This window comes from Tamandua tetradactyla, chromosome 3 (genome assembly GCF_023851605.1).
Source record: "Tamandua tetradactyla isolate mTamTet1 chromosome 3, mTamTet1.pri, whole genome shotgun sequence".
Classification (NCBI taxonomy): domain Eukaryota; kingdom Metazoa; phylum Chordata; class Mammalia; order Pilosa; family Myrmecophagidae; genus Tamandua; species Tamandua tetradactyla.
Genome location: NC_135329.1, coordinates 4,926,879 through 4,954,728, shown reverse-complemented (window position 1 = coordinate 4,954,728; position 27,850 = coordinate 4,926,879). Strand labels below are relative to the sequence as shown.

The window sequence follows — 27,850 nt, the reverse complement described above, 5'->3', positions numbered from 1 at the left end:
GAGACCACGGGGCAAGGAGGAAGGGGCGAATCAGAGAAGTGTATGGGAAATCCCCATATATTCCAGTTTATGCATTTTTAGATAATTTTATATGTATCTTCCTTAGTAAATTATTTATATATGACCTACCTCTAATAATGACCTCAGATGTCCTACCAAAAAGACCTTGTCCAGTAATGAGGACAGATAAAGAAAATCATAGAGATGGCAAAGGATGCAGACATCAATGGAGAAAGATGTGGATGTACGAAAAATCTAAAGCAACAATGCATTGCCTTTAGCTTCCTGGTAGCCAAAGCAAAACTATGGTAGGACTTTTAATAATTAATGGGCAAGAAAAAGCATAAGAGTTCATTGAGGGGACAGTATTTTTCTGGAAGTGCGATCTAAAATATACTTCAATAAATTTAGATACATTTAGGTAACTTACGTAAGCATAAGAAGTGATCAAAGTCAGGGGATTCATTTTGTGTGTAGCTTTCAGGACCGCCCTTGTCTCTTTTCAAACATATGTTTCTTATGTCCACTAATGTATGCAAAGACTCTTAGCGCACACTCCCTGGTATGGTGGTGGTGAAGCTATACCTCAAAATCAGCAAGGGAGATTTTACAAACATGCTTGCTCTCTTCCCAGCCCCAGAAAATTCTGATTCAAAGGGTACTGAAGCAAGGAACAGGTTCTCAGCAACAGTATTGAAATATACCTTCCTCCTTTATATCCTTTAGTAGAGAGCTTTTGGCTAATTTCTGGGAGAAAGGGGAGGAGAGAGCAATCACTGGAGACAGCCTCCCTGCTCCTTAAATTGGTTAGATGAGATCTATAACGAATCTTAATTTAGCTCTCCCAGGATACTATCAAATATAGCCAACATCCCGTACTCATTCTGTCCCATTAAAGTGTGGTATCTCCTTCTAGTTTCTACCTTATTGTCTCTGACTGCTTTAAAAATATTTTTCTGAGATCTACATTTCTAGTTGGACTCAAAATATTCATGTTCTAAAGAATCAAAGTGAAGAAAAATTCTCTTCATTGTTCACCGTGGATATTTTAGGTAAGTCCTCTTTTTTCAGGATTTGTGAGGAGCGTTTGATGATTCTAGGTCACTTGGTTATGATGTGTTCAATTGAGTTCTGCACATTTAAACATGGAACATGGAACCTGGGAGTAAATGATGTGCTAGCAGGCATTCAGATAAAAATCAAAAAGCAAGCTGATATTTCCTACATTGTGAGGTAGAAAATATTACTAATATAATAATGACTGTCATTTGTTGGTGTTTACTAAGTGCCAAGAATATGTAATTTCATCAACAATCCCTTTGAGGCCAGTATGAGTTTCCTCCTTGTTTTATAGGTGAGTACACTAAACCGTGAAGAGGGGAAGTGACTTTCCTATGTAGAATACATATAATAGATGTGAAATTATGCTTTGGGCATAGGTTCGTCTGCAAACTCTGTTCACAGAACCACTGCACTATCCAAGCTCCAGGTTCGCAGGAGCACTCTTGAGTCAGCCATGGATGACCCTGGCAATTACCAGATCGAATTTGGGCAACGAATGGATCCCCTTCGAGGTCTCAAACCAGATGGGATCTATTTAGGAAAGAACTTCAAAACAAAGCCAAGAGCATGAAAAGACGTGAGGCTACTTTCTAAGCATATGCACATTGATCCACAAAGAAAACCAAGGCACTATTCATGGTTTGCATCTCTAAATGGGAGAGTATCTGCAGTTAGATTGCAGTTTAGCTGCTGGAGAGGCATGGACCCTGGACTCTTACTGCCCGCGTTCAAATCCCACCAGTCATTTATTCACTGTCCTTTCCCACATTCCCTAACAAATCTCTCTGCCTCCATTTTCCTTTTTTCTAAAATGACAGTAATAACAGTGTCTACTTTGTTTTAGAGGTGGCTATGCAAGTTAAATATACTACGGGTGAAGGGATTAGAAAGTATCGAGCACAGAGTAAGCACTCAATAATCTGAAGTAATCATTATTTTCAGTATTATTTTGAAATAATTTCAGTTTTTTTCACTGAAAAAAATTTCAGTATTTCCTATTGAAAATAATCCATTTGTTACCCTCTTTGGACATCACATTCATCATGTTTTCTCTCTCAAGAACACACATTTACAGACAATACATTTAGTCAAAAGTTGGGGTGACATCAAAGACAGCTTCACTTACTGGGGTTACAAAAGGCAAACTTTACCAAGGCACAAAGGAAAACTCTACCTTTGTACTGCCCCTCCAAGCATCACTGTGCATTTTGACTCATTATTCAGAGCATCTGAATGATGGAAACTTTCTTTCTGGCTCAAACTCTCTCTCTCTGTCTCTCTCCTTCTCCTGCTACCTCCCTCCCTCCCTTTCTCAAACATGCAGAATTTCTTAGATTTTCCCCCTCTATCACCATCTCATTTTTTTTATGTTTTCCCATTTTAAATTTAAAACACTACCTATGCTTGGAATTGTTCAGTGGTGTTGATTTATGAGACTTATGCAAAAAAGGACAGTCTTACCGATGCACGGATCTATTTGGCAGGCAGCAGTGATTCATAAAAAGACAGGCTGGTGACACTCGTAGAAAGGCAGCTTTCATGCAGCGAGTGTGAAGGTAAAAAGAAAAACTGCTACCAGTTGAATGATAAACTAGTTTGCTATTTTAAGGAAAGTTTAAGCGCTACTCTAACCTCAACTGAAAGTCCATACTGTGGAGTGTGCCATCTCAGATGGGTGCCCAAGGGGGGCTGGTATTTCCCATTCTTTATTTCTGAAGCTCAGTGTCAGAGCACGTCAACCTCTACTTCTCTAATATCATCACATAGGGGTCTGCCATCCTTGAACTTCCCTAAGCTTCATTAAAGCTCTATAAAGATTTTTAGATTTTCCCATCTAAATTACTCTTTGGAGAAAATGGCATAAGATATCAGGCTTCCTTTATTTTTCCAGAAGAATTTATTAGCCATTGTTTCTAGGTGTGTTAAATAAAAATTAGACTTTGGGCAATTAATCTATACTCGTTAGATTTTCTGGACTATTATTCAATCCTCTTGGCCTCAAATATTACTTGATCTGGTTCCATATTATAGCTCTTCATTCCTTCTCTCAAGTTAGCTGTCGTCTCACAAGGAAGAAAGGAAGGCTTCCTTCCTTGAGACTTAGCGAGTGGCGTATACTCTATCCAGGACTCCAGCTATGTTCCAGTCCTCTCCTTGGCAGTGCCCGAGCTGTTAGACAGAACGGAATCAGCAGCGCATGAGCCAACACTGTGGCATTCTGACTTTGGTGAATTGCCAGGTCCTTTCCATGGCTGCAGAGCATCCCACACTTCTCCAATGGAGCTACAGTGAACATATGTTCCCACTTGTCTCTTTGAAATGAAAGATCATTTTTTGCATTCTCTCCACCTATATCAGAGATAAAATCACAATCCCAGTGACTTACATCAACAAAGGCTTAGCCCTTGTTCATGCTGCATGCCAGCTGCAGCTCTGTTCCATGTTGCCTTCCTCTGCTTTGAGTCTTGCCAGTCTTGTGACGAAAGGAAAATGAATCCTGGCAAACTATGAGGACATCTACTCAGACATGACACCTATCACTTCTGCTCACATCTATTTAGCCAAAGCAAAGAACATGGGAAAATATAACCCTCCTCTAAGGAGGGGCACCAGTGGGAAGGTAAACTGAATATTTTCCATGTCAGAGAATTCTAACATTGGAAAATGCTCCCTCGGTCTATGCTGTAAATTCAAAGAGGCAGTAGTGAGGTTTCTCCACAATATTCTAAAATTGATCCATGAGGCAAGTAGGTGTGGCTGATTGTGGAGCCCGGGGCTGATTGGGCAAAACTGTTTTTCAATGAACAGAAACACTAGACATTTCTAGAACCAAAGAAGAAACTAGCAATGTCTATTTACAACATCTGTATGTCCAGGAAAAATGATCTTGGGAGAAAGGGAAAGAGATAATGATGGGTTCAATCTGTTTTACCCTTTGGGAATTTCCCCAGTATACCTTTTGTAATGGGTAATAGGCATCAGAAAAATCAGTTGAGGCTGAGCTCGGCTTGAAATCAACCTTTCTTCAGCCTGAAGGCAGCAAACTAGAGAAAGTCGTCCCCCTTGAGAAGGAAACTGCCCACAGGTTGAATGAGGTATTTGACTGCATGGGAAAATGATTGGAGAAAAATGTTTTTCAGTGAACAGCAGTACTGGGCTTTTGCACAAAGAAAGAAGAAAGCAGTGGCTGAGAGTGAGTGGACATTACATACAGAGAGAGGTGGCAAAGCACATTAAGCAACAGGAAAGGAAAGCAGTTCTGTTGAGGGTTGAGATTGAGGTTGAGGAAGGAAGAAGGGACTCCAACAGGGTAAGCCCAACATAAAAAACAAAAGCTGGAAAAGAATTGGTGCATGGTAAGGAGCCAAGGTGAAGGAGAATGTATTTTTCACCGATAAAGTTCAGTCGTTCTTTTAGAATTGCAAATATGCATTTAAATTTAATAATACAATTATGGTATATTAAATGTCAAATGACTGTTACAGAAAAGCACTTAAAATTAATACATATGCATGAGATGAATCCTGTCTGGTTGTCAAGCTCTGAATTCAAAGTTATATAAGCCAGGCTTTTTCACAGAATTTTCTTACATCTTCAGTTTGCAAAGATCTATGAATTTAATTGGTATTTAGCAAAGAAGTATGATCAAAGCTTAGTTGCAACTGAGAGAAGAGGGGGTGGGGCAGTGTCAGGGCAGAGCAGCAAGCCTGGTGCTATGCAGATGTGAGGTGAAATTGAAGGTGGCCTCATTTCACAGCCACCCTCCTCTCCATCCTCCTCCTCCTCCTCTTCCTCCCCCTCCTCCTCCTCCTCATCACTATTGGCAAAATGCCTTTACAGTTTCCTCAGTGCAGCTCTGTTTTATTGAGGAGCCCTTCTTTCCATCCTTCCTTGCTGCACTCCTTCTTTTCCTTCCTTTCTATCTTTTAATGAATAAAAAGAAATATATTACATTTGTCTTTTAAATTATTTTAATGATTAAATATTTTATTTTTATAATTAAAATGGACTTTTGATCACTTAGATATTCATAGACATATAAGCAGAAAAGAGGGAACGTTTCCTATCACCACCAACTGATTCCGTTGCTCAAAGGACTTTCTGTCCTTTCAAGCCCTTTGTTCAAGGAAATATCTTTTACAAACTTGTAAAATTACTCTAGAGGGCCAGTCCTTTTGATAAAAGGCAGATGATGGGCAGAAAACAGACCCAATAGGAGGTGTGCTTCACACACCACATCCTGTGCAGGATGAAGTTCTAAGAGAGGAATGCGTCTCCTCTGAGCACTGGGGGAGATGTCTGGAAACACTTCTCTCCAGAAATGGTGAAATCAAGTTTGCAGTTAACATGGTGATGTTAAGAGATAAAATGCATTTATCTTATCTCTGTCCTTAAATGCCAAAAGTTACATTGTTAAATGGATTTATTTAAAGGCATAAAGCAAGAAAGACAGAGGGTACAAAATAACTGCAACACAATTCTGGAAGTTTGGGAAGGGTGAGACAAGGGACAAGTGATTTTCAGAAGAGAGACATCTCAAAGTTAAGCCAGCAGTAGGGAAAACCCATATATTGGGGATTTAAATAGCAGGACTGGTTGAAAGTTTTGAGTGATTTATTTTCGACATAGAAAATTGATTTAAAAGAGTTGGGAGATCCTCCTAAATTTGGCCCACCGGATCACTCTATTGTGAAGTCCTCCTTAGGCAAAGTCTACCCTGACATTTCAAGTTTCCATCAGCATTTTAATGCTTTACTCAACCAAATATCATCAGGTATTTGAGGGAAACTTCTTTGGAGAGTTAGGTGACTGGAAACCTCATATCATCTGGCCTAATCTTCTCTGTAGAAGACATCTAATCAAGTAAGATGCCTGCATTTTGACCCTACCTCTTATTCCTCTCCCACATAACTAGCTAATTTAGCTGGAGGTGTTATCCACTGGTCCTGATAGGTTGAGAGAACCCTAAGGTTCTGTTGGGGAAGGATGAGCAAGGTCAGCAAGTCCTCTTGGCTGAAGACATAAAGCCATGATCACAGTTTGTCTTAGCATTAGAAGTATCACTTTAATTTCCATTTATCTGTCTCCTATGTCTTATTTCTTAATTACTGAATTTACAAGAGAAGAAAATGATAATAGGTACCCTTTCTAAACTTCAGGCATTTCTAAAGTTAAACACAAAAGAATGTAATACAAAAGAAGAACAATGAAAATAACTATATATATAATAACTCAGAGGGTAAAGGTAAGATATGTTATCTATAAAATCAAAGAGGAACTTATAAAAATATTCAAAGACGGAGAAGATGGCAGCTTAGTAAGACGCGCGGGTCTTAGTTCCTCCTCCAGAAAAGCAACTAAAGAAATAGAAACAATACGAAACAGCTCCCAGAGTCACGACAGAGACCAAAAAGACAGCGAACCCCATTCTGGAACAGCTGAACGGGCAGGGGGAATCCGCTGCGGTGAGATACCCGAGGGGCACGCGTTTTCTCGGCCGGGGCGGCTGGCGACTGGGGTCCCCTCCATGCACGTGGCTCCCCGGTCTGACTGGGACCGTTGGATAGCGGGGCCCTCCCGGCACGCTTGGAGTCTCGGGCCAGCCGGGCAATTTGGACCGGCACTCCCCCAAGCCGTGGCAGCCAGCAACCTCCACCTCCACGCCCGGCGGGCCGACTGCGAGATTCGGATTGGCGAGTTAAAGGAGCCACAGCATCTTTTACTGGTGGGCCCCGCAGACAGACAAGCACCACGAGCGCCACCTACTGGGCAGGAAAAGAAAAACAGAGCCCAGAGATTTCACAGAAAAACCTTTCAACCAGCCGGGTCCCACACCCAGGGAAATCTGATCAAATGCCCAGACACCAGCAGAAAATAATGGATGATGCGCGGAAAATTGAAGATATGGCCCAGTCAAAGGAACAAACCAATAGTTCAAATGAGATACAGGAGCTGAGACAACTAATGTTGAATATACAAACAGAAATGGAAAAACTCTTCAAAAACCAAATCAATAAATTGAGGGAGGACATGAAGAAGACATGGGCTGAACAAAAAGAAGAAATAGAAAATCTGAAAAAACAAATCACAGAACTTATGGGAGTGAAGGACAAAGAAGAAAAAATGGAAAAAACAATGGATACCTACAATGGTAGATCTAAAGAGACAGAAGCTACAGTTAGTGAACTGGAGGATGGAACATCTGAATCCCAAAAAGAAACAGAAACTATAGGGAAAAGAATGGAAAAACTTGAGCAGGGGATCAGGGAACTGAATGACAATATGAAGCGCACAAATATACGTGTTGTGGGTGTCCCAGAAGGAGAAGAGAAGGGAAAAGGAGGAGAAAAACTAATGGAAGAAATTATCACTGAAAATTTCCCAACTCTTATGAAAGACCTAAATATACAGATCCAAGAAGTGCAGCGCACCCCAAACAGAATAGACCCAAATAGGCGTTCTCCAAGACACTTACTAGTTAGAATGTCAGAGGTCAAAGAGAAAGAGAGGATCTTGAAAGCAGCAAGAGAAAAACAATCTGTCACATACAAGGGAAACCCAATAAGACTATGTGTAGATTTCTCAGCAGAAACCATGGAAGCTAGAAGACAGTGGGATGATATATTTAAATTACTAAAAGAGAAAAACTGCCAACCAAGACTCTTATATCCAGCAAAATTGTCCTTCAAAAATGAGGGAGAAATTAAAACATTCTCAGACAAAAAGTCACTGAGAGAATTTGTGACCAAGAGACCAGCTCTGCAAGAAATACTAAAGGGAGCACTAGAGTCAGATACGAAAAGACAGAAGAGAGAGGTATGGAGTAAAGTGTAGAAAGAAGGAAAATCAGATATGATATATATAATACAAAAGGCAAAATGTTAGAGGAAAATATTATCCAAACAGTAATAACACTAAAAGTTAATGGACTGAATTTCCCAATCAAAAGACATAGAATGGCAGAATGGATTACGACCCAGCAATACCACTGCTAGGTATCTACTCAAAGGACTTAAGGGCAAAGACACAGACGGACATTTGCACAGCAGTGTTTATAGCAGCATTATCTACAATTGCAAAGAGATGGAAACAGCCAAAATCTCCATCAACAGACGAGTGGCTAAACAAACTGTGGCATATACCTACGATGGAATATTATGCAGCTTTAAGACAGACTAAACTTATGAAGCACGTAATAACATGGATGGACCTAGAGAACATTATGCTGAGTGAGTCTAGCTCAAAACTAAAGGACAAATACTGTATGGTCCCACTGATGTGAACCGATATTTGAGAATCAGCTTGGAATATATCATTGGTAACAGAGACCAGCAGGAGTTAGAAACAGGGTAAGATAATGGGTAATTGGAGCTGAAGGGATACAGACTGTGCAACAGGACTAGATACAAAAACTGAAAAATGGACAGCATAATAATACCTAAGTGTAATGTAACTAGGTTGGAACACTGAATGAAGCTGCACCTGAAATATGGTTTTTTGTTTGTTTGTTTGTGTGATTGTATCTTTTGTTTTTGTTTTTTTTTCTTTTTCCTTTATATATATATATTTTTTATTAGTATTATTATTTTAATTCTCTTCTCTATATTAACATTCTATATCTTTTTCTGCTGTTTTGCTAGTTCTTTTCCTAAATCGATGCAAATGTACTAAGAAATGATGATCATACATCTATGTGATGATACTTAGAATTACTGAGTGCATGTGTAGAATGGAATGATTTCTAAATGTTGTGTTAATTTCTTTTTTTTAATTAAAAAAAAATAGTAAAAAAATATTCAAAGAAAAGTTTGTATTCTTAGAAATTAAAAATATGAAAATAGAAAGTGAAGACTAAATAACAGTGTTAGAAGATAAAAATGAAAATATATAACAAAAAGTAAAGTGGCAGGTAAAAAATAAAAGAGACCAGAATTAGAGGATTGGTACAGAAAGAGAGAACAAAGAACATGGAAGAGAGGAAATTACCAATGAAGTAATTCAAGGAAATTTCCAGAACTGAGGAACATTAAGAAAACCTGTTTGTCCATGTATTAATTTTCTATTGCTATGTAGCAAATAACCACACACAGAGCAGCTTAAAATAAACCCACCTATTAGCTCACAGTTCTGTAGGTCAGAGGTCTAGCATAGGATAACGATTCTTGGTCAGGCTAAAGCTGAAATCACGGCATCTGTCAGGCTGAATTCTCACATGAAAGCCCTGGCAAAAAAAAAAAAGACTCCTAAGCTCATTCTTTTGTTGACAGAATTCAGTTCCTTACAGTTTTGAGACTGAGATCACAGTTTCCTTGCTGGCTGCAGATAAGGAGTTACTTCTAATTCTCTAGGGGCCAGCTGCATACCTTGACACATGATCTCCTTCCATCTTCAAACAGGCAATGGCACATCAAGTCTTTCTCATCTTCAAATCTCTGCTTTCCTCTTCTGTGATCAGCCAGAGAAAACGCCTTGCTTTTAAAGGACGCATGATTAAGTCAGGTCCACATGGATAATATCCCCATCTTCAGGTGCCATGTGCCATGTAACATAACTAATCATGAAAGCACCATTCATCATATTTACAGTTCTGTGGATTATGCTGAGTAGGTACACTGCAGTAGTTGGGAAATCTTTGGGGTCATCTTAGAATTCATCCTTTCACTGTCCCTCTCCTGACTCTGGAAGCAATGACCAAATAAAACACAAGAGATGGCTATCAAAACGCCAGTCCTATGGCTGATGAAGTTGATTAGAGAATGTAGTCTCCATGCTGTAGCTAAATGGACTTATGAATACACCATCACCAAATGAGAGCACTTTACTCACCCTGACATTGTGTACCATGACAGGCCTTCCCAGAAGAGAAAAATCTTGACTTAATAAATGTAACTTATGGCAGGAGAGTAAATGAGAATGTCCTTTCTCTGCAGCCAGGCAGATATTAAAGCAGGAGACAGAAAAAAAAATGAGAGAGCTGAACTAAACCATTCAGACTAAATTATTTTTTCTCAGACTCATCGCATATATCCCCTGTCCTGAGAAGGAAACTGTAAGAGAGGAGAGAGTGTTTACTCCATGAGAAGTGTCCTCAAGTTGAATTATATGCTCAAGAAAATGTAATTCCCTGCCCTTCTTCCAACATTTGTGCTTTTGGTCCAATTAGCACTACTGTAGTCCTGTAGTCCCACTCAATTTTTTTTTTCCCATTTGGGTCTCTACAGGAAAATTCTTGACAAAATAAAGTAAATTCAGAGAAATAACCATTCATTGTATTTTTTCAGGACACCTAGGAAGATATTGCAGAAAATACATAATTAAACTAAACAATAGTTTCGTCCTTTAAAAAAGTAATTTATAAACTGAACAATCTACTATGAAATCAGCCAAGCACATAAATAGCTAGAATGCAAGGGAAAATCATGTGTATACAATGAAGATGACAACAGCAAAGAACTATAGGAGTGGAGAGGAGATAGACTGCGTATTCACTCAGGATGGGACAAGGGATGAAATGTGGGAAAGATGGCAGGTGGGAATGGTTGGTGAGGAGCATGGAAGACAGGAAAAAGGCAATTCATGGAGCAGGATCATCACAAACAAATGGAGTGGGGAGTAAAGGTGCCACCATCTACTCCTAGATGATGAGAGGCGAGGTTGCAAAGGCAGGTTAAGGCCTTATATGGTCACGTCACAGTTGATTTTAATCCCTGCCCATCTTATCTTCACCCTACAAAGGGGCAATGAGCTACAGGTAAAGTCTAAAATTCAGAATTTCTCTTTCCTAACTATATGCCTTAATATTTGAGGATGCTTTTCATACTGGAGTGGATGAAATGTATGAGAGGCCATCAAAGGTATAACTTCTCTTTCGTTTTCAAAGACACACACATACTTCATTACATGTAGATCACAGCAAACACAGTGCGTTACTATGCAGGACACCTCAATTTCAGCATGTCTCAAACTGCACACATTGTTCTATCTTCCCACTCAAACCCAAACATCTTCCTGTGTTCTTCTATGTCAATGGCATCAGATGCAGCTAGTTTTACTAACTAGAAATCTGAGAGCCATTTCTCATTCTGCATAAACAATCAATGAAGAATTTCTATTTTTTTCAAACTTTAGAAACTGTTGAATCTAACATCACACTTTCATTTCCACAGTTTTTAAATTAAGACCATAAAATATTTAATTGAGTTTATGAAAAATCATGTCCTAGTTGATCTTCTTTTCTCCAATTTTGCCAACTTCCTTATCAGTCCTTCCTCAAACCTGAGATTAGAGGGAAAGTTTTAAAACAGATTCAATTGTATCAGGTTTAATATGTTAAGGCATTTTACAAACATTTATTGAAGACTTTATATGTACAAAACACTGTACTATTTATTGGTGATATAAAAATTAGAGATCCTAGCCTTTGAGACTTGAGAGGGAGAGTTAGATATGGACGAAGTACTTATAAAGTATCAAGCATTTTAATTTGCAAAATTGTAAAGCACTATGAAAACTCAGGAAATCATGATGGTATTCTGCTGAAGTGTTCATAAATTGTATTATTCAGGAAATAATTTGCCAACAAAAGGCATTAGGTATTGCAGTAAATGTAATTTAAATTCATTGCATCCAGATCTCGCATTTCAGATCTCTCTTTTACTTTCACATCCTTTTCCCTTAATCATCAACTGAAAAATACTCAGCCAGCGAAAACTGGAATATTGCTTCTCCCTATTATCCTTATTCTCTATTTTTGAATCTATAAATATGAATCAGAATATTATACCACCCCATATCCCAACATTTTTTAATAACTAGGCAAAAGGACTCCAAAATTAATTTGGAGGAATAAAAAATAAAATAGTATCATGGGGAAAAAATCAGGAAAATAAGGCCAAAGAAAGAAAATTAATGATTTTAGTTATTAAAAAGTATCATAAATCTATAGTAATAAAAAACATTGGAAAAATTCCTGTAAAAGCAGATAAATAAAAAATAGAGTCCCAAAGCACATCTAAGTACCCCTCAGACTTTACTGTATGATAATAATAAAGACGATTTAAAATTAATGAATAAAAAAATAAAGTTAGCATATGTTTGGATAACTATTTAACCACTTGGGTGGTGGGGGGAATCTGAATCACAATCACAATCATTATCCTAAATATTTAAATAAAAAAATTAAAAATATAACTACTAGGAATACATACAAGTGTTTGCCTTTTTAATCTTATCGTGGAGAAGACTTTTCTAAGCATAATCCTAACATAAAAGGTGGAGAGATAATAAATCACAAGGAATTCATTGGATCATAAATCACTGGGGAAAGATGAAGAGTCTAGTAGCAAAATAAGCAAGAGACAAGAAGAGGCTTGTCTACTAGACATATCTAGTAAAAATGTCCAGGAAAACGTGAAAATATTCTCTGCATTTGATCAGAATTTAAACTTTAGGTGACAGAACATTTTGTCTAATCTGTTCATCAAGATACTCAATGACATATTTATTTGATAAGTGAAAGGCTGAAGAATAAATCTGGTCAATAAATATATAAATACATAACACTCTGCTATCTTCTCTTTTTGGTCATTAGGTGAGCATAACTAGAGGATTTGTTGATTATATAATCCCAACTTGGTTAAACTTTCTCAATAAAAATTTTCAATGTATATTTAAATGTAAAACAATTCGCTTTGGACCCCAAAATTCCAAAATAGGAATGAACCTAGAGAGTAAATATTTAACAACATTACAATATAGTAATGTTGGGTAAGTAGGAAAAAATCTTGGTTTTAATGTCATCAGGAGTGTGGAAGAAATAAAAAATAGGTGAAATAAAATTCCAGAGTACAAAGAACTCTTTCAAAATGAACTGGTGATGACTGCATTCATCTTGTTCCCCAGGGCAGTACACTATTTCTGGGCAGGTACTGAGGACTGAGTCAGTGAAAAGGGACCCTCCTATGGGAAAGTGTAACTAGCAAAGCATTTAGTGGTGACATAGATCTAGACAACTATATTGGAAATTCAAGAGGCTTCAAAATGTATGGTTTATTTTCTTCACAAAATATTTTCTGAATTCTAAGTCTTCCTGGAGGCTAGGGAGATAAGTTTGACACTTTAAAAAGGCAGAATGAAATTATCCACATCTCATTTTACTTATGAACAAAGAAAGATCTTTCAAAGGAAAAATTCTACCTCAAGCACTGTTATTCTGCTTCTAAAGATACTTTGGGGGACTTCCTGGAAGATGGCGGCTTAGTAAGACGCGCGGATCTTAGTTTCTTCTCCAGGACACCTACTAGGGGAGTAGAAACGATACAGAAAGCGCCCAAAGCCACAGCAGAGATAAAAAAGACAGCGTACCCCATCCTGGAACGGCTGGCTGGCTGAGAGAAGCAGCTCGGGTGAGATCGCCGAGGCGCGCGGGCCTTACCGGGCGGGGTGGCAAGCGGCCGGAGTTACTCCCTTCCCCCTTCCCGGGCCGGCTGGGAGAATTGGAGAGGTGGTCCCCTGAAACCAAGGCGACTGGCGCCCACACCACGCGCAGCCCCCGGACCAACTGAGAGAATTGGATCGGAAACCCCCAGGCCGCGGAGAACGGTGACGGGTGGGGGAGGCCCCTTCCAAACCCATGACTCCCGGGGAACGTGCACTCTCTCGGGCGGGCCGCTGCCGCTGGTGCCCTCCCGCCACGCGTGTTGCCCAGGGCCGACTAGGAAATTCGGACGGGCTCTTTCCCTGGCTGCGGCGACCAGCAACCCTCCCTGCGTTCGGACCGAGGGCCGGCTCAAGCCGCTTCGGCTAGCGAACCCCCAGGACGGCGAGAGTTTTCCAAAGTTTAAGGTCCCACAGCACCTTTTACTGGTGGGACCCGCAGGCAAACGGGTGCCACGAGCGCCACCTACTGGGCAGGATAAGAAAAACAGAACCCAGAGATTTCACAGAAAAATATTACAACCTTGCTGGGTCCAACACCAAGAGAAATCTGAATAAATGCCCAGACGCCAGCAGCAGAAGATAACTGTCCACGCTCAAAAGATTGAGAATATGGCTCAGTCAAAGGAACAAACCAATAGCTCAAATGAGACACAAGAGCTGAGACAACTAATGCTGAATATACGAACAGAAATGGAAAACCTCTTCAAAAATGAAATCGATAAATTGAGGGAGGACATGAAGAGGACATGGGCTGAACATAAAGAAGAAATAGAAAAACTGAAAAAACAAATCGCAGAACTTATGGAAGTGAAGGATAAAGTAGCAAACATAGAAAAAATAATGGATAGCTACAATGATAGATTTAAAGAGACAGAAGATAGAATTAGTGATTTGGAGGATGGAACATCTGAATTCCAAAAAGAAACAGAAACTATAGGGAAAAGAATGGAAAAATTTGAACAGGGTATCAGGGAACTCAAGGACAATATGAACCGCACAAATATACGTGTTGTGGGTGTCCCAGAAGGAGAAGAGAAGGGAAAAGGAGGAGAAAAACTAATGGAAGAAATTATCACTGAAAATTTCCCAACTCTTATGAAAGACCTAAAATTACAGATCCAAGAAGTGCAGCGCACCCCAAAGAGATTAGACCCAAATAGGCGTTCTCCAAGACACTTACTAGTTAGAATGTCAGAGGTCAAAGAGAAAGAGAAGATCTTGAAAGCAGCCAGAGAAAAACAATCCATTACATACAAGGGAAACCCAATAAGACTTTGTGTAGATTTCTCAGCAGAAACCATGGAAGCTAGAAGACAGTGGGATGATATATTTAAAATACTAAAAGAGAAAAACTGCCAACCAAGACTCCTATATCCAGCAAAATTATCCTTCAAAAATGAGGGAGAAATTAAAACATTCTCAGACAAAAAGTCACTGAAAGAATTTGTGACCAAGAGACCAGCTCTACAAGAAATACTAAAGGGAGCACTAGAGTCAGAACCGAAAAGACAGAAGAGAGAGATATGGAAAAGAGTGTAGAAAGAAGGAAAATCAGATATGATATATATAATACAAAAGGCAGAATGTTAGAGGAAAATATTATCCAAACAGTAATAACACTAAATGTCAATGGACTGAATTCCCCAATCAAAAGACATAGATTGGCAGAATGGATTAAAAAACAGGATCCTTCTATATGCTGTCTACAGGAAACACATCTTAGACCCAAAGATAAACATAGGTTGAAAGTGAAAGGTTGGGAAAAGATATTTCATGCAAATAACAACCAGAAAAGAGCAGGAGTGGCTATACTAATATCCAACAAATTAGACTTCAAATGTAAAACAGTTAAAAGAGACAAAGAAGGACACTATATACTAATAAAAGGAACAATTAAACAAGAAGACATAACAATCATAAATATTTACGCACCGAATCAGAATGCCCCAAAATACGTGAGGAATATACTGCAAACATTGAAAAGGGAAATAGACTCATATACCATAATAGTTGGAGACTTCAACTCACCACTCTCATCAAGGGACAGAACATCTAGACAGAGGATCAACAAAGGAATAGAGAATCTGAATATTACTATAAATGAACTAGACTTAATAGACATTTATAGGACATTACATCCCACAACAGCAGGATACACCTTTTTCTCAAGTGCTCATGGATCATTCTCAAAGATAGACCATATGCTGGGTCACAAAGCAAGTCTTAACAAATTTAAAAAGATTGAAATCTTACACAACACTTTCTCGGACCATAAAGGAATGATGTTGGAAATCAATAATAGGCAGAGTGCCAGAAAATTCACAAATACGTGGAGGCTCAACAACACACTCCTAAACAACGACTGGGTCAAAGAAGAAATTGCAAGGGAAATTAGCAAATACCTCGAGGCGAATGAAAATGAAAACACAACATATCAAACTTATGGGACGCAGCAAAGGCAGTGCTAAGAGGGAAATTTATTGCTCTAAATGCCTATATCAGAAAAGAAGAAAAGGCAAAAATTCAGGAATTAACTATCCATTTGGAAGAACTGGAGAAAGAACAGCAAGCTAACCCCAAAGCAAGCAAAAGGAAAGAAATAACAAAGATTAGAGCACAAATAAATGAAATTGAAAACATGAAAACAATAGAGAAAATCAATAAGGCCAGAAGTTGGTTCTATGAGAAAATCAATAAGATTGATGGGCCCTTAGCAAGATTGACAAACAGAAGAAGAGAGAGGATGCAAATAAATAAGATCAGAAATGGAAGAGGAGACATAACTACTGACCTCACAGAAATAAAGGAGGTAATAACAGGATACTATGAACAACTTTACGCTAATAAATACAACAATTTAGAGGAAATGGACGGGTTCCTGGAAAGACATGAACAACCAACTTTGACTCAAGAAGACATAGATGACCTCAACAAACCAATCACAAGTAAAGAAATTGAATTAGTCATTCAAAAGCTTCCTAAAAAGAAAAGTCCAGGACCAGATGGCTTCACATGTGAATTCTACCAAACGTTCCAGAAAGAATTAGTACCAATTCTCTTCAAACTCTTCAAAAAAATCGAAGTGGAGGGAAAACTACCTAATTCATTCTATGAAGCCAACATCACCCTCATACCAAAACCAGGCAAAGATATTACAAAAAAGAAAACTACAGACCAATCTCTCTAATGAATACAGATGCAAAAATCCTCAATAAAATTCTAGCAAATCGTATCCAACAGCACATTAAAAGAATTATACATCATGACCAAGTAGGATTCATCCCAGGTATGCAAGGATGGTTCAACATAAGAAAATCAATTAATGTAATACACCATATCAACAAATCAAAGCAGAAAAATCACATGATCATCTCAATTGATGCAGAGAAGGCATTCGACAAGATTCAACATCCTTTCCTGTTGAAAACACTTCAAAAGATAGGAATACAAGGGAACTTCCTTAAAATGATAGAGGGAATATATGAAAAACCCACAGCTAATATCATCCTCAATGGGGAAAAATTGAAAACTTTCCCCCTAAGATCAGGAACAAGACAAGGATGTCCACTATCACCACTATTATTCAACATTGTGTTGGAGGTTCTAGCCAGAGCAATTAGACAAGAAAAAGCAATACAAGGCATCAAAATTGGAAAGGAAGAAGTAAAACTATCACTGTTTGCAGACGATATGATACTATACGTCGAAAACCCGGAAAAATCCACAACAAAACTACTAGAGCTAATAAATGAGTACAGCAAAGTAGCAGGTTACAAGATCAACATTCAAAAATCTGTAGCATTTCTATACACTAGTAATGAACAAGCTGAGGGGGAAATCAAGAAACGAATCCCATTTACAATTGCAACTAAAAAAATAAAATACCTAGGAATAAATTTAACTAAAGAGACAAAAAACCTATATAAAGAAAACTACAAAAAACTGCTAAAAGAAATCATAGAAGACCTAAATAGCTGGAAGGGCATACCGTGTTCATGGATTGGAAGACTAAATATAGTTAAGATGTCAATCCTACCTAAATTGATTTACAGATTCAATGCAATACCAATCAAAATCCCAACAACTTATTTTTCAGAAATAGAAAAACCAATAAGCAAATTTATCTGGAAGGGCAGGGTGCCCCGAATTGCTAAAAACATCTTGAGGAAAAAAAACGAAGCTGGAGGTCTCGCGGTATCTGACTTTAAGGCATATTATGAAGCCACAGTGGTCAAAACAGCATGGTATTGGCATAAAGATAGATATATCGACCAATGGAATCGAATAGAGTGCTCAGATATAGACCCTCTCATCTATGGACATTTGATCTTTGATAAGGCAGTCAAGCCAACTCACCTGGGACAGAGCAGTCTCTTCAATAAATGGTGCCTAGAGAACTGGATATCCATATGCAAAAGAATGAAAGAAGACCCATCTCTCACACCCTATACAAAAGTTAACTCAAAATGGATCAAAGATCTAAACATCAGGTCTAAGACCATAAAACAGTTAGAGGAAAATGTTGGGAGATATCTTATGGATCTTACAACTGGAGGCGGTTTTATGGACCTTAAACCTAAAGCAAGAGCACTGAAGAAGGAAATAAATAAATGGGAACTCCTCAAAATTAAACACTTTTGTGCATCAAAGAACTTCATCAAGAAAGTAGAAAGACAGCCTTCACAATGGGAGACAATATTTGGAAATGATATATCAGATAAAGGTCTAGTATCCAGAATTTATAAAGAGATTGTTCATCTCAACAGCAAAAAGACAGCCAACCCAATTACAAAATGGGAAAAAGACTTGAACAGACACCTCTCAGAAGAGGAAATACGGATGGCCAAGAGGTACATGAAGAGATGCTCAATGTCCCTGGCCATTAGAGAAATGCAAATCAAAACCACAATGAGATATCATCTCACACCCACCAGAATGGCCATTATCAACAAAACAGAAAATGACAAGTGCTGGAGAGGATGCGGAGAAAGAGGCACACTTATCCACTGTTGGTGGGAATGTCAAAGGGTGCAACCACTGTCGAAGGCAGTTTGGCGGTTCCTCAAAAAGCTGAATATAGAATTGCCATACGACCCAGCAATACCATTGCTAGGTATCTACTCAAAGGACTTAAGGGCAAAGACACAAACGGACATTTGCACACCAATGTTTATAGCAGCATTATTTACAATTGCAAAGAGATGGAAACAGCCAAAATCTCCATCAACAGAAGAGTGGCTAAACAAACTGTGGTATATACATACGATGGAATATTATGCAGCTTTAAGACAAGATAAACTTGTGAACCATGTAATAACATGGATGGACCTAGAGAATATTATGCTGAGTGAATCCAGCCAAAAACTAAAGGACAAATACTGTATGGTCCCACTGTTGTGAACGGACATTCGAGAATAAACTTGAAATATGTCATTGGTAACAGAGTTCAGCAGGAGTTAGAAACAGGGTAAGACAATGGGGAATTGAAGCTGAAGGGATACAGACTGTGCAACAGGACTAGATACAAAAACTCAAAAATGGACAGCACAATAATACCTAATTGTAAAGTAATCATGTTAAAACACTGAATGAAGCTGCATCTGAGCTATAGGTTTTTGTTTTGTTTTGTGTTGTTTTGTTTTGATTTTACTATTATTACTTTTATTTTTTTCTCTATATTAACATTCTATATCTTTTTCGGTTATGTTGCTAGTTCTTCTAAACCAATGCAAATGTACTAAGAAATGATGATCATGCATCTGTGTGATGATGTTAAGAATTAATGATTGCATGTGTAGAATGGTATGATCTCTAAGTGTTGGGTTAATTTCTTTTTTTCCGTTAATTAAAAAAAAAAAAAAAGAGAAGGGATAATTGGAGATGAAGGGATACAGACTGTACAACGGGACTGGATATAAAAACTCAGAAATGGACAGCACAATACTACCCAATTGTAATGCAATTATGTTAAAACACTGAATGAAGCTGCATGTGAGGTATAGGTTTTTTGTTTTTGTTTTTTTTGTTTTTTTTTCTTTCTATTATTGTTTTAATTCTTATTCTGTTGTCTTTTTATTTCTTTTTCTAAATCGATGCAAATGTACTAAGAAATGATGAATATGCAACTATGTGATGTTATTAAGAATTACTGATTGTACATGTAGATTGGAATGATTTCTAATTGTTTTGTTAATTCTTTTTTTAATTAATAAAAAAAAAATAAAAAATAAAAAAAAAATAAAATAAAGATACTTTGAAGCATTTTAGGGATGGTGGCTAATGAGAAAAGCTGAAAGTCAATAAAGCTGAGAAATAAATCTCTGAACTTCTCAGGGTCAAATAGACAATTATCCACAAGGGTTTCAATAAAAAACTCTGGGAAGATAACTCCATAGGAACAAGGGTAGATCAGAATTAGACTGAGTTTTAAAAAACTACAATAATATCCAGTATATTTCAACCCTTGGTTGGGTTGAGTAATCATACCCACACTCTATCTGCACACAAAACAGCAAAAAAAAAAAAATCTGATTAAACATATCATTGTAGAAAGATTTTACAGTTCTTTTAAAAATGATGTCTGACATACTACCAAAAATTACTAGACATGTAAAGAGACAGGCCTACATGATTGATCCAGGCAAATATAAGATTATAGAAACCAATACAAAGATGATAAGGATCAGAGATTGGTGCTATGGCCTGCAGACCAAATATGGCTCAAGGCCTCCTTGTGTAAGTAAAGTCTCCTTAGAACCCAACCATATTAACTTATTTACTGATTGTCCAGGGCTTCTTTTATGCTGCAATGGTAGGTTGAAAAATTATGCTAGAGAACATATACCCCATACAGCCAAAAATATTTATCTGATTCTTTATAGGACAAATTTGCCAAACTATGAAGTAGAGTTAACAGATGGGAATTGTAAATTGAGTATCAATAATATTGTAATAAATTAGAGAACAAGAAGGAATGGATAATTTTATAAGACAATTAGAATTTTTTTAAACTGAGCTAAGTATTCATTGTATGACTTTGAAATACAATATCAGAACTTAAGGATGGATGGATTTAGCAGGTGATTGGAGCATAAAAATACAGGATTAGTGAAATAAATAACAGCTCTATAGCAAAAATACAAATTGAAGTACAAGACGAATTAAGAATGGAAATATCAGATGAAAGCATAATAGACGTGTCAAAAGATGTACTACAAGTGTAAATGAAGTCCCATTATAGAGACGAGATGGAGAAAAATCAATATCTGAAGGGGCAATGTTTGAGAATTTCCAAAATTCCTAAAAGACCCACAGATTCAATAAGCTCATAGAACCCTCAGAAGAATAAATACAAAGAAAATCATACATTGGCGTATCATAGTAAAACTTCTGGAAACCAAAGACAACATAAAAATCTTAAAGGCTGTCATAGAAAAAAACACATTGGCTGACAAAAATATCAGGTTCTGGACAGAAACAATGGAATACAGAGCACAATGGATAAACCTCTTGCAAGTGATGAAAGGAAATAATTGTCAACATAAAATTCTTACCTAGCAAAATACAACCATCAAAAATAAAGGGGAAAAAATATTTTCACACAAACAAAAACTGAGGGGATTTGACATCAGCAAGTACACAGTAAAAGACATACTAAAGGGAAATTTTCAGAAGGAAAACATTCATAGATGAAAACAAAGAAATGCAAAAAGAAATAAAGAACACCAGAAACAATAAATATGTGGCTAAATTTAAATGAATATTGACTGTGCCAAACAATAATATAAATGTCTTGTACATATTAAATATATATAAAACTAGTATGCATAGAAATAATGCTGAAATTGTAATGGATAAAATGTGACATTTTCAGGATTTTGACTATATCAAGAAATGATAAAAGTAATAATTCATATCATACTATGATGTATATTGTCACCTCCAGGGTAATTAAAACAATATAATCTTACAAAGTAATAAAAGGATAAGTGGGAACAATAAAAATTATATTTAATTAATCTAAAAGAAGGAGAAGAAATGAGGAATATAAAATAGATTATGCAAATAGGAAATAGTAATAAGATAAAAACCCAATTAAGTCAACAATTACTATTAAATGTAAATGATCTAATACTTCACTGAAAGATTAAAATTGTCACATTGGATTAAAAATGAAAACTCAATTATAAGGTGCTTACAAACACACACTCTAAGTAGCAAAACAACAACAACAACAAAACAAATAGAAATGGATATGTTAAGACAAGACACGTTAGTAGGAATAAAGTTTGTCATATCATAATGTCACTGGGATTAATCCCACATGAACATAGCACAATTCTAATTCTATACATATACCAAATACAGATTTATTATAATCAAATCTAGAATAAGTAGAACTTAAATGAGAAATAAGCCAGTTATTAGTCATGAAAGAGCTTAGCACACCTCTTTCAATAGTGATAAAGGAAGCTCCTGAACAAAACAGTTAATGAACAGGATATTTGGAACATTTATTAAAATCAACTGTATCTTGGGCCATAAAGAGAGCCTCTACATTTCAAAATATTAAATCAATCAAAGTAGATTTTCTGACTATATTATGATGAGATGGAAAACAGTAACAGATACTTACAAATACTAATGAAAACCACAGTGGTTTACCACCACTTAGAAAGAAAAAAAAAAGGAAATACCAAGAGTTAGTCAGGGCAGAGAGCAAATAGAGACTCTCAGTAATGATTGAAGTATGAATTAGTCTAGCCACTTTAACAATCCCACTTCTAGGTATACTCAAGAGAATATATATTCAGCAAAAGACAAGTACTGGAATGCTTATACCAACACTATTTAAAATGGATCCCAAGTGAAAACTAATCAAATGCCATTCATGAATAGAAGGCACACGAAGATTTTGATGCATTCACATAGTGGAGAATTCTAAGGCAATGAGACTGAACTATATGCAACAATATTGATAAACCCACAAACATAATATTCAACAAAAGGAGCTAGTCACAAAATAATATATATTGTATGACTTTATTAATAAAAATTATAAAACTGTGCTAAACTACTCATAGTTAGAAGTCAGGCTTGTAATTAATCTTGGGGATTTATTGAATGGAAGTTCATCTAAGGTGCTGGCTATTTTCTTGATCTTTTACTGATTACATAGTCGGATTTCGTTTGAGACAATTCATCAAACTATACATTTATGACATGTACACATTTCTTTATGTACCTTATATGACCAGAGAATGTTGGGAAAAGTTGTGAATTCTGGAAAATGAATCTTTTGACCATAGGAGTAAATAGCTGAATGAGAATGGAGGTGAAGTTCATTGGAATTGAGAATTTCAAGCATACGAGAAGCCAAATTGTTGAATATATCATCCAAACAGACATAAAGGCAGATCTTAAGAAAGACTGTGAGCCACATGATAAAATGAGTAAATGAAATGGAGCAGTTGATAGATCATGTCCCTTAGGGAGTTTATAGGGGGACATGAGGCAAGGAGCAAGCTTGGACAGGACAGTGAAAAAATAATGACTTGAATGTAAAAATGTGGGAAAAAAATAGAAAAAAAAGCTAATGTCCTGAAATATGACAAAGGGATTGTGAGAAAAACGATCTTCCATTTTGGAAGAATGCACAGCAAGCAAAGCCCAGGATGGTACAGCTGCTAGACCCAAAAATCCACCAGGGACAGAAGTAGACATGGGTTTATTGGGACTTACAAACAGGAGATATTTTCTGGTGACGGCCAGCCGACGTTAGTGCTCTGTAAAGGAAACAAATGCACAAGGCAATATATGATTTCAGAACTAAGGCATTCTATATAGTAGCAGGATATCAGGTCTCTGGCGTAATCGTTAAAGGGTCCTAAGACCTGATGTTTCACTAAGATACAATCAATGCCATTTTAGCATCTGTCATTACATTTTTCCCCTTCAGAGGAGATTGTTTATTTTCTTGACCTTTGTGCTTGGCTGAAGCAGATTTGTTACAGACTTTTAGCAAGGGGCCTGGGCATTGGACCACCCTAGCCTCTCAGCTGATTATCTGTTTCATAGGCCACACTTTTCAAAGCACTTGAAAATAGCAACTTGCTGGCAGTGGTATACAAGAGAAATACGGGAGAGAGATGGGGAAAAGTGATGGCCTCCCTGCCTAAATATCTCCAAACTTACATAGACACTAGAAGACCCCCGTTAGTTGATTAGGAAGATGGCTTAGATATCATCTACTCCAAGAACAAACACAGTATCAGAACTGCTGTAGGGCACCCTTGGAGAGAAATCTTAACTGTCTTCTGTTTAACACCCCTGAGCAATGGGGAACTGACTACATTGTGCAAATGAACTCTTCAATTTCAATCAATTCAAAGTGTTAGAAAGTTCTCCTTAGCTTTCAGTACACATCTGCCTCTCTATAATTCCTGTACATTTATCCTAGTTCTGCCTTCTGGACCCAAACAGAGCAAACCTGCTTCCTGTTCCATATGACAGCACATCAAATGTTTATTGACAGTTCACATGTCACCAATGTTTTCTCCATGCCAAGCTCCCTTAGGTCCTGGCTGTCTCAGAATCATTGGAGTATGGCAACACAGATGATGAATCGTTCATTTCCAAAGTCACAAACACCTGTTTCAGACACTAAGATGGTAACAAAATAAAGAAAAGCCTGGTCAGCATTTACACCTGGGATTCCGCTGGCATATAATAAGACAGGTTTGCATATGCAGCAGAAATGGTTCACTGTCAAAGTGATACCATAGTCCTTAGAGACGTGTGCTCCATCTCTACTACTCAAACAGTAAATACATTTTACACTCCATGTGTATATTGGTTTTCAAAGAACCACAATTCCAGCTTCATGGTTGGTAACTACTTGTTATAAAGTACTGCCTTTATGAGAATTGTAGGTCAAATGAACTGACCCGTGAAATAGCAAATGTGTCTAAATATCATATTTTGTCACAAAGTTAAGTTACACTTATACTCAAAAATTCTACCTTAGAAAGCTGGGGAATAAATAATTGCTTTAGGAGACCTAGAGAATAGCAAGTTTCCCCAATTATTTTCTGTTTGTTTCTGAGGTGGTCTCTAGACTCATTCGAAGTAGGAAAGGGCAAGGGAAAGGAATTCCTCCTCTGCAGAGAGATGAAACATCCAAGTGGGTTGAACACTGTGGCAAGGTACTGGCCGTTGCTCTCTGCTTGCATTGTCAGCCTGGCTCATCACTGGATAAGGCAACTGTTGCCCAAACAGCTAACAAACTCTTAGCACCATCTCTGAGGACAGTGCTGTGCTGGATGCGAAGGTGTGTTCAGCAGCTGTGCCCGGCATGGTCCTTTCTTCAAGGAACAGCTGATGTGGTTGAAGAGGTAAAGCTAGAGCTTCGGTGTGATTAGCATAGGGTGATCAATCAAAACACGTGACAGAATGAAAAAAGAATGAATATAGATATATGCATTCACACACCTACACATACAAATATACTTACCTATAAACAGAGCAGCATTTTAGTCCAGGATTTACCATATATTAGCAGCATGGGGCTTGACCACTCATCAAACCTCTATAAGCCTATAGAAGAGAGATAATAGTTGTGTTGTGGTATTAAATGACCACCTCCCCAGTCTTCTAACTTAACCTTAAAGGGGCACGGAAAAGTTTTGGTAATGAGCAGTGGTGATGGTAGCACAACACTGCAAATGAAATTAACAGCACCGAGCTGTATACTTGAAAGTGATTGAAATGGGAAATTTTAGGTTAAATGTATATTTTCCCAGAATAAAAATGTAAGAAAAAAACTATAGAACTGGACAGCATAAACAGTGCATCCTAATATAAACTATGGACTACACATAATAGTTTAATTATCGTACTTTTTCATCAACTGTAACAAAGGCACTACACTGATGCAAAGTGTTAATAAGGAAAACTGTATGTGAGGGGTGGTGATGGTGGTACATGTGAACTCATTATTTTATGCATGACATTTCTCTAAACCTACAATTTTTAATAGTAATAATAGTAATAATAAAATGGCATGGAATAGCACTGATTTTTCCCTCTTATTTGAAATAGGGTTTTTTCCAGGTTTCCTACTGCAATTTTCTGCTTCTTCTATGTCATTGACTGCCCCCTTGCATTCTCCTTGTTATTTCTTCCATCTCGTCTGTATTTTTCAAAGTTGCACTACTCAAGGATTTAGTCCTACGACATCTTCTCTTCTCTATTTACCTTTCTCCTGTACATAATCTTGTCTGCTACCATAACTTTAAATATCGTCTGTATGTCAATGACCCCAAAATTATATCTCCGGATCTCATTTCCTCCTTAAATTCCAAACACCTAGTCTAATTACCTTCTTAACATTTTTAACTTGAATGTTTAATAAGGATCTCATTTTAACATGTCCAACTCAGAAAAATTGACTTCCCCTCTCTTAAAACCTGATCTTCATTCACTCTTTCATTTGAAGTGAAAAAACAATCATATCAACAAAGTTTCTAAAGCCAGAGGGATAGGCATAATCCTTGAAACCTGTTTTTATCCTGCCTACATCCAAGTCACCAGAAAAGCTTTTGGACCAGACTAACAAACATATCCCAGATGGGTTAAATTCCTCCTACCCCTGCTTTACCATCCCTCCAGGCACTGGCCTCTTCTCACCTGGACCAGATCTTCTAACAGGAATTCCTCCTTGCCCACAACAATCCAATTTTCACATAGTAAACACTAATCTATCAAAACTACTAGTTCTGATAAAGCTGCTGTCTTGCTAAACAATCTCTAACTCCCCACCCCTAAGGCCCCCCCTTAATGCCCCCTGCCTAGTGCTCTGATTTCATGTCCAACAGCTCTCCCCTCCCTTACTGTCACTCTAGCCATACATACGAAACACCTTGAACATGGTGAAGCTTACTGTAGACTCAGGACCTTCAGAGTGTCTGCTCCCCCTGCCTGGAACCGTGCACCAAAGCTCTTCATGCTGGTCCTTCTTTCGTCCAGGTGTCTTCTTCTGAGAAGCCTTTCTAGGAGCATAAGTTATGTTTGGTAGCCATCAGAACGTGCACCTCCAACCACAGGGAGCAGAACTGACTTAGCAGTTGTGCTTTGATTTCTACTGCTGTGTTTACAGCCTAGCCATGCTTCTCTCTGCCAGTGACCCAGGGTAGAAGCAATACTAAGGCCAACCCATTCCTGGGAAATATGGGACTCTCCTGACAGCCATCTTTGTCTTGAAGACTCAGGGTTTTGCCAAAACTTAGACTGTAAGACGCATTCACCCAACCTTCTTACTCTTCTCTTTCACTTGCAGCCACATGGGCATCAGGATTAGTCCGCTTTCCCAGCTTCTCCACTCCCTCCCTAATTTCCCTCACCCAGGCACTTCCCCTAATATAATCCTTGCACATTTAACTTTCCTTCAAGTCTGCTTCTCAAAGCACTCAGGCTAAAATGGCATGGATATTTAATCCTGTGACATTAACACTTTTTAAAATGTGCATCATTTGAGAAAGTTTTAGATTGTTACATCATTCAGTCTCCGTAGCAACACTGTCCCCAATTTACGCCTTAGGAGCTAAGGTTCAGGAAGAATAGAGGACTTACTCTAAAGCTCACAATAGGCAAGTGTGAATCTTAGATCTGCCTACTAACTCCAAACTCTTTCTACCATATTAGATTCCCTCCTTATATGAAAGAGGTCTGCTGGAATGCCTAAAAAGACTGAAATGTACCAATATCTATGTCCAAATAATGCTCTGAGGGTTTGCACATTGGATGAGACTGACCCTAGGGTTATGCATTTAGTTTGTTGGAACGAAATGCTTAGCACTTTTATTATACATGACATTCCTCCCGCAGTTACACATACCCTCTTTACATTATGCAAATACATTTCTTCTGGCCTCTCATTATTTTAGTGAATCAAGTCTACCAAAGGTCAGTGTCTGTCAGCAACAGGGCGGATGCTGGCAGTGTGACATGACAAAAGCTATAGGCTGTTAGCAGCCATTGTCAGCAGTAGACGGTGATTCTACCTCTCTAGCCCTGGCAGGGCAATTTCTCTCTTCCTTTAGACTAGCTTAGAAGAAATAATTTATTATCTCTTTCATGTTTGAAAGCTGGTTCCTCTTGTTTCTCTGAATGCCCAGCAGAACTGCTGGCTATTTTGGAAGGGTTACTTTATCTAAACTTTACTGCAAAGATTTTCTGCTTCTCTCAGCTATCTTTTTTACCCCAACATTCCTTCTTCTCAATGAGTCTTAACAAACCCGGCAAAGGTCAGAGAATACAAAGTAACAGAAGTTTTCAACAGTATCCTTTGCTG

The 27,850-nt window shown here is 37.7% G+C and overlaps 2 long non-coding RNA genes across 3 annotated transcripts; both read right to left on the bottom strand.

The window, feature by feature from the left end:
* Window positions 1-2,952: 2,952 nt before the first annotated feature.
* Window positions 2,953-9,575, bottom strand: LOC143675933 (uncharacterized). The gene is made up of 3 exons (XR_013171696.1): window positions 9,426-9,575; window positions 9,174-9,283; window positions 2,953-3,411 (listed from the first exon to the last, which is right to left on the bottom strand). It is a non-coding gene; the product is annotated as an uncharacterized LOC143675933 (long non-coding RNA).
* A 13,637-nt stretch (window positions 9,576-23,212) lies between these two features.
* LOC143675932 (uncharacterized) lies at window positions 23,213-27,028 on the bottom strand. Of its 2 annotated transcripts, XR_013171695.1 has the most exons (4): window positions 26,441-27,028; window positions 25,013-25,095; window positions 23,990-24,162; window positions 23,213-23,285 (listed from the first exon to the last, which is right to left on the bottom strand). It is a non-coding gene; the product is annotated as an uncharacterized LOC143675932 (long non-coding RNA). The 2 variants fall into 2 exon arrangements; XR_013171694.1 differs by lacking the exon at window positions 23,990-24,162.
* Window positions 27,029-27,850: the final 822 nt, after the last annotated feature.